General features: G+C 35.1%; 2 long non-coding RNA genes across 2 annotated transcripts; both read left to right on the top strand.

The window, feature by feature from the left end:
- The first annotated feature begins 5,708 nt into the window (after positions 1–5,708).
- On the top strand, positions 5,709–6,494 carry LOC114411470. Its single transcript, XR_003666455.1, has 2 exons — positions 5,709–5,874; positions 6,149–6,494. It is a non-coding gene; the product is annotated as an uncharacterized LOC114411470 (long non-coding RNA).
- Positions 6,495–7,676: 1,182 nt separating this feature from the next.
- On the top strand, positions 7,677–8,617 carry LOC114411469. Its single transcript, XR_003666454.1, has 2 exons — positions 7,677–8,322; positions 8,430–8,617. It is a non-coding gene; the product is annotated as an uncharacterized LOC114411469 (long non-coding RNA).
- The last annotated feature ends 6,376 nt before the right edge of the window (positions 8,618–14,993 follow it).

Below are 14,993 nucleotides of genomic sequence, written 5' to 3' on the forward strand. Positions count from 1 at the left end.
GATCGATAGGATAAAGTTGTTTTAGTCCTATTCTTTAGGCATGATCTGTTAGTGATTTTATCTCTCTGTTCACCATTTTTTTTATTATGTTTATAGATACATTGCTTCATATCTGAATAAAAATAAGTCTTTGCAGTCTAAATTTCCTCTACTTTCTCTTTCATTCTTTAACACTTTATATTTGTTGTTATTAACAAAAAAAACAACAAAAACAAATTTGGCAAAAATATAAATGAAATGTGTTAGAGACTTAGAAGTTCCAAAGTTAAAAGAAAAGAACTATAAAATTATACCTGGGGTAGCAAATTCAAGTGGCCATCCCTTACAATGAAAACCCGACACAACAAAACAAAAGAAGATTCTGAAACTCAATAAAAAGGGAGGGGAGCCACATCCAGGAGAAGGATATCTGGATCCAGAGCACACAACAATTAGAAAGCGAACAACATAGTAATCTACTTACATAAATAATATTTATTACTTATGGACAAGTAATAAAAAAAGCTAGATTACAGACTAAGGTACCTTTGGTTTCTTCCCCACCCTCTTCACTCAAAATGCTTCTTTGCACTGCATCACCATATGCAACTCTTCATCAGGGTTGACACCCTTGTTTGGCTTTTTTCCTTCAAAGTAGTCCTTCAAAAGATGTCGTACCTTTGGAATCCTTGTGCTTCCACCAACAAGATCGATCTCATCCATCTGATTCTTGTGTAATCCAACATCTTCCATACCCTTTTTATATACTATTTTACCATAATTCTTTTTATGTATGAAATAAGAGGAAACTAATATTGACATGCTGTAATGTACAAATACAGCTAGTTATGGAAGAAGAAAAAAACAAGAAAATCAAGAAAGTGTGTACAATTGCAATGTGCGTAATTGCACTGACACTCTTGGAAAGATTTCCTCAAGAGGAAAGAATGATATAAAAAATAACTGAACCTTAACATCCGAGTCCTTTAATTTATAAGCTAGTTGGTATACTTACCAACGAGAAATATGGAGGTCCCTTTGAGCTTTCAAGACCTCTGCTGCTTTGATCAACCAAAACAAAACAAACAGTTAAAACAATCATCTATTCTATCCACACTTATCACTTAATACAACAATATCTCTCAAAACCAGCTACCATTAGCATTTGCTTAAATGGTCAATGCAACTATGAATTTTATAGAAAAAATGTGGATCAGCAAGCTAGTCAAGCATGAATTGAGTCTGAAAAAATTGAAAATATATGTTAAAATCTATCTAAGATATTTAAAGAGAAGAAAGAGACGAGAAAACATTTGCAAAGAGAAGGAACACTATCAGAAAATCAGATTAATAGAATGATAGAACTGGACCAGAGGATTAAGGAAAAAGAAAGAGAGAAACTAAATAGAAGAAAAGGAACACAACAATTTGTGTTATTCTAAAGAGAGATGGTGTGTTTGATTTGGTACAGTGACCCTTGCACTTCAGTAATCTCCCCTTTCCTAAATCTTTCTTGGCTTAGTTCTTACATAAACTGGTCTAATTGGAGGCATACTCCTGTCATGGAACAAAAAAATAAATGGTAACAGTAACACTGTTATATAGCAGCCTCATTATTTCCTTAGCGTGATCACGTGGCGTATTCTTCACGCGCCTTCATATATGCATTTTTTGGTAGAGTAACCAACACCATTTATGTTCTGTAACATCTCTTCTGCATCCACGACACTGACAATCTGTGGATCCGTTTGGGGTCACCTTGTCCTACTTGAAACACACTCCTTCGATGAGTCTGAGAAAAAAGAGTGTATGGGACGAACAGAGAATTTAGATGCTCATTGTCTAACTATAACAAGATTTTAAGAAATACTATTAAAAAAAAAATACTCTGTTCGTCCCATTTGGGTTATAATTATAGTCATATCATATGTTATTTTATATAGACTAAAAAAATAATAAATGAATAGAAAATATGATACAACAACAACAACAACAACGCCTTATCCCACTAGGTGGGGTCGGCTACATGGATCAACTTCCGCCATAATGTTCTATCAAGTACCATACTTCTATCCAAACCATTAATTTCGAGATCCTTTTTTATAGTCTTTTTGGGTCTTCCTCTGCCTCGAATTGTTTGTCTTCTCTCCATCTGGTCTACTCTCCTCACTACAGAGTCTACCGGTCTTCTCTCTACATGCCCAAACCACCTAAGTCTATTTTCCACCATCTTCTCTACAATAGGCGCTACTCCAACCCTCTCTCTAATAGCTTCGTTTCTAATTTTATCCTGTCGAGTCTTACCACACATCCACCGCAACATCCTCATCTCCGCTACACCTACTTTATTCTCATGTTGGCTCTTGACCGCCCAACATTCTGTTCCGTACAAAATCGCCGGTCTTACCGCAGTCCGATAAAACTTTCCCTTTAGCTTGATCGGTACCTTTGCATCACATAACACCCCCGATGCTTTTCTCCATTTCATCCATCCTGCTTGAATGCGATGATTCACATCCCCTTCAATTTCCCCATCATCCTGTATTACAAACCCAAGATATTTAAACCGTGTGACTTGAGGGATAATATGGTCTCCTATTTTCACCTCTGAGTTAGAAGCCCTCCTTCTTTTGTTGAACTTACATTCCATATACTCCGATTTGCTTCTGCTTAGGCGAAAGCCATGTGTTTCTAGAGCTCGTCTCCAAGTTTCCAACCTCTCATTCAACTCCTCCCTCGACTCTCCAAGGAGGACTATGTCATCTGCAAAGAGCATGCATCTCGGCGCTATCTCTTGGATTTGTACCGTGAGGACATCCAGAATTAAGGTAAAAAGGTAGGGGCTAAGGGTTGACCCTTGATGTAAACCAATTGTGATGGGAAAATCGTCTGACTCTCCACCCTGTGTCCTAACACTAGTCGATACCCTATCATACATATCTTGGATAGCTTGAATATATGCAACCCTAACCCCTTTCTTCTCTAGAGCTTTCCACAAAATCTCTCTAGGCACTCTATCATACGCTTTCTCCAAGTCAATAAAAATCAAGTGCAAGTCTTGTTGGGCCATGCGATATTGCTCCATCACCCGCCGTAATAAATAAATCGCTTCCATGGTCGACCTTCCTGGCATGAAACCAAATTGATTCTCAGTAACTTGAGTCTCCTTTCTTAATCTCCGTTCAATCACTCTTTCCCATAATTTCATGGTATGACTCATGAGCTTGATTCCCCTATAATTTGCACAATTTTGTATATCCCCCTTGTTCTTATAGATTGGCACTAACGTGCTTCTCCTCCATTCCTCCGGCATGCTTTTTGACCTCATAATTTCGTTAAAGAGTTCGGTGAGCCACTCAAGACCTCTATCTCCAAGAGTTTTCCACACTTCAATAGGTATGTTGTCTGGCCCCACCGCCTTACCATTACTCATTCTTTTCAACGCTTCCTTTACTTCCTGTTTCTGAATCCGACGATAGTACTTATAGTTCCGGTCTTCTTCTCTTGTGTCTAGACTGCTAGAGTCATATCCATATACATCATTAAATAAATTGTGGAAATACGCCTTCCACCTTTCCTTGATATCTTTTTCATGCACTAAGACTTTGCCTTCTTCATCCTTAACACACTTTACTTGATCCAAATCTCTAGTCTTCCTCTCTCTACCCTTAGCAAGCCTATATATAGATCTTTCTCCGTCCCTGGTTCCTAGAGCTTGGTATAGTCCGTCAAAAGCTTGGGCTCTTGCCTCACTCACCGCCTTTTTGGTTTCATTTCTAGCTATCTTATACTTATCCCAAGTTTCAGAATTTCTACACCTAGACCACTCCTTGAAACACTCCTTTTTTACTCTAACTTTGCTCTGAACATTTTCATTCCACCACCACGATTCTTTACCCCTAGGTCCAAAACCTCTAGATTCACCCAACGTCTCTTTAGCCACTTTAATAATCTCTTGGGACATCTTGTTCCACATATCATTTGCACTTCCTTGTGATTGTCCACACCAACCCTCCCATATCTTTTGTTGGAAGATTCCTTGTTTCTCACCCTTCAAGTGCCACCATTTGATCCTTGGTGCTACCAGAGGACCTCTTCTCTTTTCCCTATCTCTAATTCTTACATCCATAACCAAAACTCTATGTTGGGTAGTCAAGCTCTCTCCCGGGATAACTTTACAGTTCAAGCAATACTTCCTATCAGACTTCCTGATAAGGAAGAAATCTATCTGAGAACATGTCCCTCCACTTTTGTAAGTGATAAGATGTTCCTCTCCAAGATCCAAAGCCTCCGAAAACTCCAAGATGGATTTACCCTCCCCATTCATCTCCCCTAGGCCAAAACCCCCATGCACCCCCTCAAAACCTCTAGCCACGCTACCTACATGTCCATTGAGATCCCCTCCTAGGAAAACTTTCTCTCCTTGGGGTATATCCTGAAGTACCCCTTCTAGATCCTCCCAAAATTTTACCTTAAAGTGTTCTGCTAACCCAACCTGAGGTGCGTACCCACTAATAACATTAAAGGTGTCCTGTCCCACTACCAATTTTAAGACGTACCCCATTGCTCAGAGGCTCTTCGCTATGCGAAAGTATGGGGGAGAGATATTGTACGCAGCCTTACCCTTGCATATGCAAAGAGGCTGTTTCCGGATTCGAACCCATGACCAACAAGTCACCAAGGCACAACTTTACCGCTGCACCAGGGCTCGCCCTCGAATAGAAAATATGATAATTTTATAAAATTAATTTTATGATCATTAATTTATTTTTCATTTTTATAACCTATATTATTAATATTATAAAGATATAAGTAAAAAAATAACTAATTAATATTATATTAAAAATTTAAAATGTTAATTATCATGATTATCATGGGACAAAGAGAATAATTTAATAAGTATGTATGCTTAACCAATCAAAATTATTTTTTAGATGATTTTTAAGATAATTATTATAAACATCAACAAATTTATTGATACAAATAAAATTTATTCAAAAGAAAAATATTATAAATATAACACATTATATTGTTTTTAGAAGCTATCACACATTTGATTATTGGCTAAAATTTATCAAAAATCACAAATTATCAATATCTAACCAATTTGTTTTTTTAGTTTTCAATAAATTTCTATTAACAATATAACAATATTAGAGAATTTACTACCGGAAAATATCTTTTTAAAAAAATATATTGTTAGTTCTATACTTAATGTTTTAATGACATTGATTAATATTTGTTTATACATTTTATAGTTTAAAAAAAAATATGCTGTAAAAACTGCGGCAAATTGGTAATGCATCATTTACGGCAGAATTTTTCTAGTTCCAAAATATACGTTCCTTACAGGATACATCATATACATTACAAAAAATATATAAACATAAAAGTCAATTAAATTTTGATCTTTTAACCTGAGAAAAAGAAATGAGGTTTATGTAGCACCATTAACTTCAACGTTTGATGTGAAAGTCGCTTGATTCTGGCGAGGCATCGCCATCAAGGACAATGGTGTTTTTAGTAGTTTACACTAAACAATCCCTTTGATGAGCCTTACCAAATGAATTACACATTCTTGGTAACAACAAGAGCCAGCCTTTTATTAATTTATTTTTTTAAACTACTTTAACTTGGAAATTCTATCTTTGCTTGAATGTTGCAATATTATATATATTCGAGTTAGTGTGCTTCACTAGCTGCATCGGAAAGTGAACCAGAAACAAAAAGAGTGTCAGAACAAAATAGAAAAAAAAAAAAAAAGACTACACTAAGTTACGGAGGGTGCTCATATTAACCAAAGTCAGATATCATATGGTGACCCCATTTCGGTTATAGCCATTTCTTGCAGCTTTCTGATTCTTCCAACACCTCCACCAGTCATTGCTTTTCCTGGTAAGGTCTACATACACCACTGGCTTTTTTTAATGCATTTTTATTTTTGTTATTTTATCTGTGACAAATTTAATGGCTTTTATGTTGTCGTGTTGTGTATTTAACTTGTAACTGGATTCAATGGTCCACATTATTAATTTTCTTCTTGGTTTTAGCTCCTTCCCATTTGTACACCCTTTTTGTTTATTTGGGTGGTTCTCTTTTTGAATATGATCCTGCATTTGTTTATTAATTAAAGTTCACACTTCACATGGTGTTCTGTGTTGCATTACAGTTATGTGCAACTAGTTTGTGAATTCATTTTGTGTTCCCAAGCTGGATTTGCTTGAGGGGGCTTGTGATTTTCTGCACATTCAACCAAGTTGAAGTAAAAGGTTCATATGGGAGGGTCAATCAGCTTAGATGCTCTATGGTTTTGGGCATGAGAAGAAAGAACAGGAGAGGTGTCACAATTCAAATTAATTTCCTCATTCATATTCAGGAGATTAAGCCACCGACTCTTCTTTAATGCATTTTCTTTCTGTTATCAGTGAAAAATTTGATGACTTTTATGTTGTGTACTTAACCTGTAACTGGATTCCATGGTTTACGTTATCAATTTTCTTCTTGGTTCATTTGTACACCCTTTTCATTTATGTTTTTTGGGTTATCCAGAGTACTTCGTAAATATGATCCTTCTAACTCAGGAGTAAAGAACTTGTTTGTATGTGTTTATTAATTAAGTTCACACTTCATAGGCTGTTCTCTGTGGTATTAAAGTTATGTGCAATTAGTTTGTGAAATATTTGTTAGGAATTTTATAATTCTTAATTAATTAATTAGTATAGGCTACATAGTATATTTATCATTTATATTAGTTGTTTATATTTATGAGCTTAATAAGAGTGATCTAATTTGATGAATTTATTGGACTATCATCAGAAGTTAATATGGGTTTGATAAGCGAAAATCAGTTTGGTTCGTTAAAAAATAATGGAAACTTTAACAGGTTAAAACCTAAAGCAAAGTTGTGGTTCTCAAGACATCAAATAAGAAATTATATTTTCTTCCCCCATCTCACGAGAAACCTAAGATCCCAAAAGGAAAACGATGATTTGGTTGAGGAAGAACACAAAATCAACAGTTCCTCAGACTCATCAATTTCGTTGCTTATCATGGATCCAGGTATTTTTTCACAGCCCCTCTTGATAATCTAACGTAATGTATTTTTGGTGATTATTGGTATTTTATTAAGATCCCTAAAATGTCAAACAAGTGGTATCAAAGTCACCATTATTGTTAGATTATTGGGAATTAGAGTTATTTGGTTTGTGTTATACCTGTATTATTTTGTTACATGTACCCTAATTTTATTTTGGGATTTTATCTTTGCAATTATAATTATGATTGTAAGTTTGAATTTTTTTTCTTTTCGATCACGATATAATAATAATCATATGCGCATTCATGTTTTGCGTTCGGATTCCATGAGAAAAACTTTTTTTTCTCGCTCCAGAATAGTCATCCTTTTGTTTCTCGTTCACGTGTTTGCTTTTTTATGCCTGCTGGTTTTGTTTCCTTATGCATGCCATGAATCCATGCCATACATGCCATGCCATGATATACATGTGATACATAATCTTTGGCTTTATTATATCATCATAAGAAAACCCCTGTTGCGTATCCTTAAATGCAATTTGGCTTTTGCATTTTCTTTTTGTTTTCCTTGTTTTTATTTGTGAATTATGTGTATTAATTGGTGATTCCCATTATGATTTGGTGTAAATTTAGAAATTACAAACCCTCAAAATTATTCCTTTTTTATGTCTGGTAATTTTGATTGAGTTGATTGAAACAATATATTATCAAAACAATCTCTATTGCCTAAATTAATTTAATTAAAATTACATAGATATTAGTATAAAATTATTTATGCGAATTTTGCTCAACCCAAAGGAAGACACAATTTGACCAAATAATTTTGTACACGTGATGATAAATGTGTGACAGTTATAAGGTAATTTCATGTGAACTATAGTCAGCCCAAAGAAAGACTATGATTTGATAGAATTTGTTGTCAATATTTGTCTGACTTGTCATCTAAACTGAAAGCACTTAAGTTAGAGCTTGGTGAAGATATTCTCGTGCATTTAGTTTTGATCTCACTTCCTGCACACTTTGGGCAATTCAAAGTGAGTTATAACATTCAGAAGGACAAATGGTTCCTTAATGAACTTATATCTCAATGTGGGCAAGAGGAAGAGAGGCTGCAGAGAGATAGATCTGAAAGTGCGCATTTAAGCTCCACCTCTCAGAATAAGAAAAGAAAGAAACCTAAGGGTGTTATTGAAGGGTTTTCTCAGCAAAAGAAACCAAAGAAGGATGAGGAATTTACCTGCTACTTCTGCAAGAAGTCTGGACACATAAAGAAAGAGTGTCCCAAGTACGCCACATGACGTGTAAAGAAAGGTAAATCTCTTGCTTTTGTTTGTTCTGAAGTTAATTTAGCTTTCGTGCCTAAAGATACCTGGTGGGTAGATTCTGGTGCTACTACTCACATAAGTGTAACCATGCAGGGTTGCTTGTGGAGCCATCTGCCAAGTGATGATGAAAGATTCATATTTGTTGGTGATGGCAAAAAGGTTGCGGTGGAGGCTATAGGAACTTTTAGATTGTAGTTAAAGACTAGATTTTATTTGGATTTGTTTGATACTTTTGTTGTACCCTCTTTTAGATGGAATTTAATTTCTATTTCTAGTTTGGACAAATTTGATTTTTCTCATTCATTTGGAAATAATAAAGTTAGTCTTTACCAGAATTTGAATTTGATTGGTTCCGATTCCTTAATTGATAATCTATATATGTTGAATGTTAATTGTTCCTATAATAAAATACTGCAAACAAATTCACGTGGTACAAAAAGGAAATTAAAAGAGAATTCAACCACTTTATGGCACAAACACTTAGGTCATATCTCTAAACAGAGAATTCAGAGACTTGTGTGATATAAAATTCTTGAACCTTTAGATTTATCCGACTTTGAAGTCCATGTTGAATTCATAAAGGGAAAACGAACAAACATAAGGAAATTAGGTGTCGAAAGAGCTAAAGACATCTTAGAACTGGTACATACGAACATTTGTGATCCTTTTCCAACACCTTCTTGGAATGAGTAGCAATACTTTATCTTGTTCATAGATGACTACTCTAGATACGGTTACCTTTATTTGCTACATGAGAAGTCCCAATCCCTAGACGTTTTTAAGGGTTTCATGGCTAAAGTTGAACTTCAACTTGGAAAGAAAATTAAGGCTATCAAATATGACCGTGGTGGAGAGTACTATGGTAGATATGATGGATAAGGAGAACAACGTCCAGGACCTTTTACGCTTTTTCTCAAAGAGTGTGGAGTTGTTCCACAATACACTATGCCAGGCAAACCTAGCATGAATGGTGTTGTAGAGCGACAAAACCGAACTCTTAAGGATATGGTGAGAAGTATGGTTAGTCATTCTTCTTTTCCAGAGTCACTTTGGGGAAAAGCCTTAAAGACCGCAGCTTACATCCTTAATAGGGTGTCAAGTAAAGCAGTTAATAAAACCCCTTATGAACTTTGGACTAGCAAAAAGCCAAGCATTAAGCATTTGCATATTTGGGGTTGTCCGGCTGAGGCGCGGCCTTATAGGCCAAATGAAAGAAAGTTGGATTCAAGAACAATTAGCTGTTATTTTGTTGGCTACGCTGAATGCTCTTGGGGCTATAAGTTTTATGATCCCACTTTAAGATCAATATTTGAAATGGGAAATGCAAGATTTCTTGAAGAAGTTGAGTTTGGGAAGGAAGAGAACATAAGGAAAGTTTTCTTTGAGGAAGAACCTGTTATTGACAGTGCTCAAGTCCACATACCTATTATTGTTCAAGAAACAACTCTAGTGATAGAAAACAATGTTCAAACTATTGTTGATGACATTGTTCAAGAACAAGACAATGATGAAGTTCTTCCTCAAATACCTATACAACAACCTCAACAACTTCAAGAAGTGCCATTAAGGAGATCTGATAGAGAGAGGAGAAGTGTAATCCCTGATGATTATATTATCTTTCTCCAAGAACATGAGGATGACATTGGTTTAACAGAGGATGATCTGATTAACTTCTGTCATGTCATGTGTAGTTCTAACTCTCAAAACTGGATCAATGCCATGAAGGATGAGATGAAATCTATGCAAGACAATGACGTTTGGGATCTTGTTGAATTACCTGAAAGTGTGAAACCTATTGGTTGCAAATGGATATTTAAAACCAAAAGGGATTCAAAGGGCAATGTTGAGTGATATAAGGCTTGTCTAGTTGCTAAAGGATTTATCCAAAAGGAAGGCATTGACTATAAAGAAACATTTTCTCCAGTATCTTCAAAGGATTCTTTTAGAACAATAATGACACTGGTAGCTCATTATGATTTAGAGTTACATCAAATGGATGTTAAGACTGTGTTTCTAAATGGTGACATTGAAGAAAAAATTTATATGATGCAACCAGAAAACTTTGTATCAGGTGACTCAAAGTCTATGGTTTGCAAACTAAACAAATTCATCTATCGTTTGAACCCATCAATGGTATTACAAGTTCTATCAACTCATTACCTCATATGGTTTTGAGGCAAATGCAGTTGATGATTGTGTATACCACAAGTTTAGTGGGAGTAAATACACATTCTTGGTGTTATATGTCAATGATATACTGCTTGCTAGCAACGATATAAGCTTTCTACAAAAGACTAAGAAATTTCTGACGAAATTTTTTGAGATGAAAGATCTTGGGGAAGCCTCTTTTGTATTAGGAATCAAGATACTAAGAGATCTCTCTCAAGGTATCCTAAGGTTGTCACAAGAGAGTTATATCGATAAGGTCGTAGATAGATTCGACATGAAAGATAATGAAACAAGAGATACCCCGATAGCTAAAGGAGACAAATTTAGTCTCAAACAATGCCCCAATAATGACCTTGAAAGAATAGAGATGCAAAAGATTCCTTATGCATTAGCAATATGAAGTCTAATGTACGCTCAAGTTTGCACTTGTCCCGATATAGCATTTGTAGTAGGAGTTCTGGGCAGATATTTGAGTAATCCTAGAATACAACATCGGAAAGCAGCAAAACGTGTGATGTGTTACCTAAAGAGAACAAAAGGATACATGCTCACTTATCAGAAGTCTGAGAATTTGGAGATCATTGGGTACTCAAACTCTGATTTTTTTGGATGTCAACATAGCAAATGCTCCACATCTAGATACAAATTTATGCTAGATGGAGGAGCTATTTCTTGGAATTCTGCGAAACAGACTCTCATAAGCTTCTTCGACCATGGTCGTGGAGTTCATTGCTTGTTTTGAGGCATCCAACCATGGGATATGGATGAGAAATTTTTTCACTAGTTTACATGTGGTTGACGGCATTGAAAGACCATTAAAAATTTATTTTGACAATAACTCAGTAGTTCTTTATTCCAACAACAATAGGAGTGCAACCAAATCAAAGTTTATTGACATCAAGTTTTTGGTTGTTAAAGAAAGAGTTCAGAATAAACAAATTTCCATAGAACATTTAAGGACTAATGATATGCTAGCTGACCTACTTATGAAAGGTTTGGTACTTAAAGTTTTTCATGACCACACTGCTCATATGGGATTGATTCCTTATAGTACCTTAGTTTAGTGAGAGTCCCATTTATGTTCTATATATGCCTTATATTTTTTCAGATATTTGTATAGATTGATTTTCTATAAAATAAAGTTAAAGGTTATCATTTCATTCTGAGCTTGTTTTGTTTGCAATATTTATATTATGTTTGGATTGATTTCTATAAAGAATAAAGTTTGGACTAGTTGGAAATGAACATAAATGAGATCATATTGCATGTTATTTTCATGTCACTTATCCATATTTGACCTATGTCATCAAGTATATGTGACATTGGTAATCATTGTGGCTCAATCACATTGGATTGTGAGAAAAACTGCAATGGTTTTGTGTTACTATATAAGATGAACCATATTGTTTAAGGAAAGTCTAAAAGTAAATAACATACGGTTGCGCGCATAAAGACTTTTGCAATATAAATGATTAAGGTTAATATGAAACTCAAGTGGGAGATTGTTAGGAATTTTATAATTCCTAATTAATTAATTAGTGTGGGATACATAATATACTTATCATTTATATTAGTTATTTACATTTATGGGCTCAATAAGAGTGATCTAATTTTGTGAGCCTATTGGACTATCATCAGAAATTAATATGAGCTTGATAAACAAAAATCAATTTGGCTCGTTAGGGAACAATGAGAACTCTAACAAGTTAAAACCTAAAGCAAGGTTGTGGTCCCCAATACACTAAATCAGAAATTGTATTCTCTTCTCCCCATTTGACAAGAAACCTAAGGTCTCAAAAGGAAAACGGTGATTTGGTTGAGGAAGAACACAAAACCAACAATTCCTCATACTCATTTATTCCGTTGCTTATCATGGATCCATGTATTTTTCACAACCCCTCTTGATAATGTAACGTAATATATTTTCGATGATTATTGATATTTTATTAAGATCCCTAAAATGTCAAACAAAACAATCTTAGGGTCCTCACTATAGCTTTCATAGCAACGTCCCCATCTAGGATCTCTACAGATCTGTGGAAGAATAAGGCTATAAAGTATCAACATAGTAGGACACTAGATCAATGTTAAACTTTTATGTCATCTAGAAAACATAATAATCAACACTTGCTTAATTACCGGAATGCATGGAGCAAACACATTGAATTCCAGTAGCCCTAACTTCAAGGGCAGTTGAATCTCCAATCTTCTTTATCAACACTGGATCCCTATCAACATTAATATAATTATCGCAATACATGGAGCAAACACATATTTGATTTATCTCTGAATGAAGGATAATTAATTGAGGGGTCTAGTGATAAATCAAATGTTAGCATATTGAAATATTCAACTACATATAACAACATTTGCATTTGAAAAACCAAGGTCTTCATATTACCAATAAGTAAAAAAAGTTAACATGACTACTAATTGAGTGCATGTATACTTGCCTGGTAACTCCTAGCCAAACATTGTGAGGAAAAATGGTTGCCTTGTAGACATTATTGTGACCATGAACAACATCTATTCCACAAATCATTCGAATCCCAAGGCATGTAGACAAAGATCCATTTTGGATCCCATTCACCATTTGGATCCCATTCACCATTTGGATCCAAGTCTCAGCAGATGCATTTATTTCTGGAACACTCCCTCCCCCACTCAGCACACTCCCTGCCCATCAATCATCACATGACTTATATCTCTTTAATGTATGTCACCTCCATAATAGCAAACACTATTATGCCCCTTATATTAAACAAATCATACACTTAAATAAGGAAAAGAAAACATTACTAACTATTAATCATAGTAAACTATAGTATAGCATATAAGGCACTAGTATTTGGTTAGAGTTTGGATGAGAGCAATTTACCAATGAATTGAATGAGAATAGAAAGGAATAGAATAAGAGGAGAATACACTTAATTAGGGGTGTGAGGTTAAAAATATGAGAGAAATAAATAAGTGACAAAATATTTACAATATACTAGAAATTAACCAGATAATAATAAATAAATAAATAATAATAGAACCAGACCCCAAAAAGGATGGTGTAAATAGTAGTTTCTACTTCATGCTCCAAGCACTCAATCTTGTGATCTTGACATCAGCAGTTCCATTATTAAAAGCATTGTGCTTTATCATTGATTTTTGTTTTTATCTCCATTAGCACTATTAAACTTATCTGTTTACAAATGATCTTTTTGTGCATAAATGTTTGAATAGGTGTATATAAAATTCTTTTTTATATTTTCTGAGAAATACTAGTATACCTATATTTTTTTTATATTAAGATCATGCACTTGTTAAAACGTAAAAGTTTGATTTGAATGCATCCATTTTGTGAGCCACTACAATTCATAGAAATTTTTATTTGAAGAAAGTTTGTGCTTTGTAATATTTCATCATTTTAGACAAATTGGAAAATTTTCTAATTAATGTGATCATCATGCATAGACATGGCAGTGAGGTGAGGCGGATAAGGGTATTGTCTCCCCAATCTCTGACCCTGACTCCCCAACATATCCCTATACCCGTACCCGATACTCGACGGGTTAAAGTTTATTATCCCATCCCCGTACCCATAAGGTATCGGGTATCCCCGACCCCGTCCTATACTGTTCGGCTTCTGGCAAGTGCACCGAATATCATAAGTAATATAAAATGGTAAGAACCGAGTATCGAACTCTCGGGGAACTTGTGTTATTTGGTAAGCTATTTCAGCAAATAGATGTCTGGTGTGTAAAGATAAGTGTGAATATGAACAGGTGTATAAACTATCTGTGCAAAAAGAAAGCAAATTATGCGAGAGAAATGATGTGTAAAAACAAGTAGAAACATGTTGGCCTTCCTAATAGGTGCTTGATGCTAAAAAGATATTCTCTATCTAACAATGCTCATGTGTTCTTATGGTGTCTCCTGAGATAGTAAACCCTGATTCCTCATGATAGTTTAGCCTAATCCTGATCAAGCATCGTCCGCAGATTCCTCTTGTAGGACTAAACTCAACCAGGACCGCATTAAGACACACATACACAACTAACTTATCGCACCCCGATTCCTCATGATAGTATGACAGCTTAGCCCTGTACTCTCAAGGACTTTAGAGTCAGACCAGTTTCCACTGTTGAATAACCCTAACAAAGCATGCATCTACGTGATAAAGGTAAAGGCATACTGGAGTGAAAATCAGACAGCACAGAGAACACACAAAACATCATTAAATAGATAGAAATATATTTACATCAGGTACCTACAGGGAAGATCCAACAGAGGATTTAACTTTCCATACCAGGAAATCTTCTTTACAACAAAGAGAAGAACAAGATGAGAGATTGTTAAAATACAAGTGGTGAGGATGTCTCCACCTCTAGGATCACACAATCACTCACAAACTCATCTCAAGCTCTCAAACCGGCTTCTGCTTCAAGCTCTGGTCTCTGCAGATCTTCACACAGCAAAATCTCTCAAAACTCTCTGGAA

This window comes from Glycine soja, chromosome 5 (assembly GCF_004193775.1).
Source record: "Glycine soja cultivar W05 chromosome 5, ASM419377v2, whole genome shotgun sequence".
NCBI lineage: Eukaryota > Viridiplantae > Streptophyta > Magnoliopsida > Fabales > Fabaceae > Glycine > Glycine soja.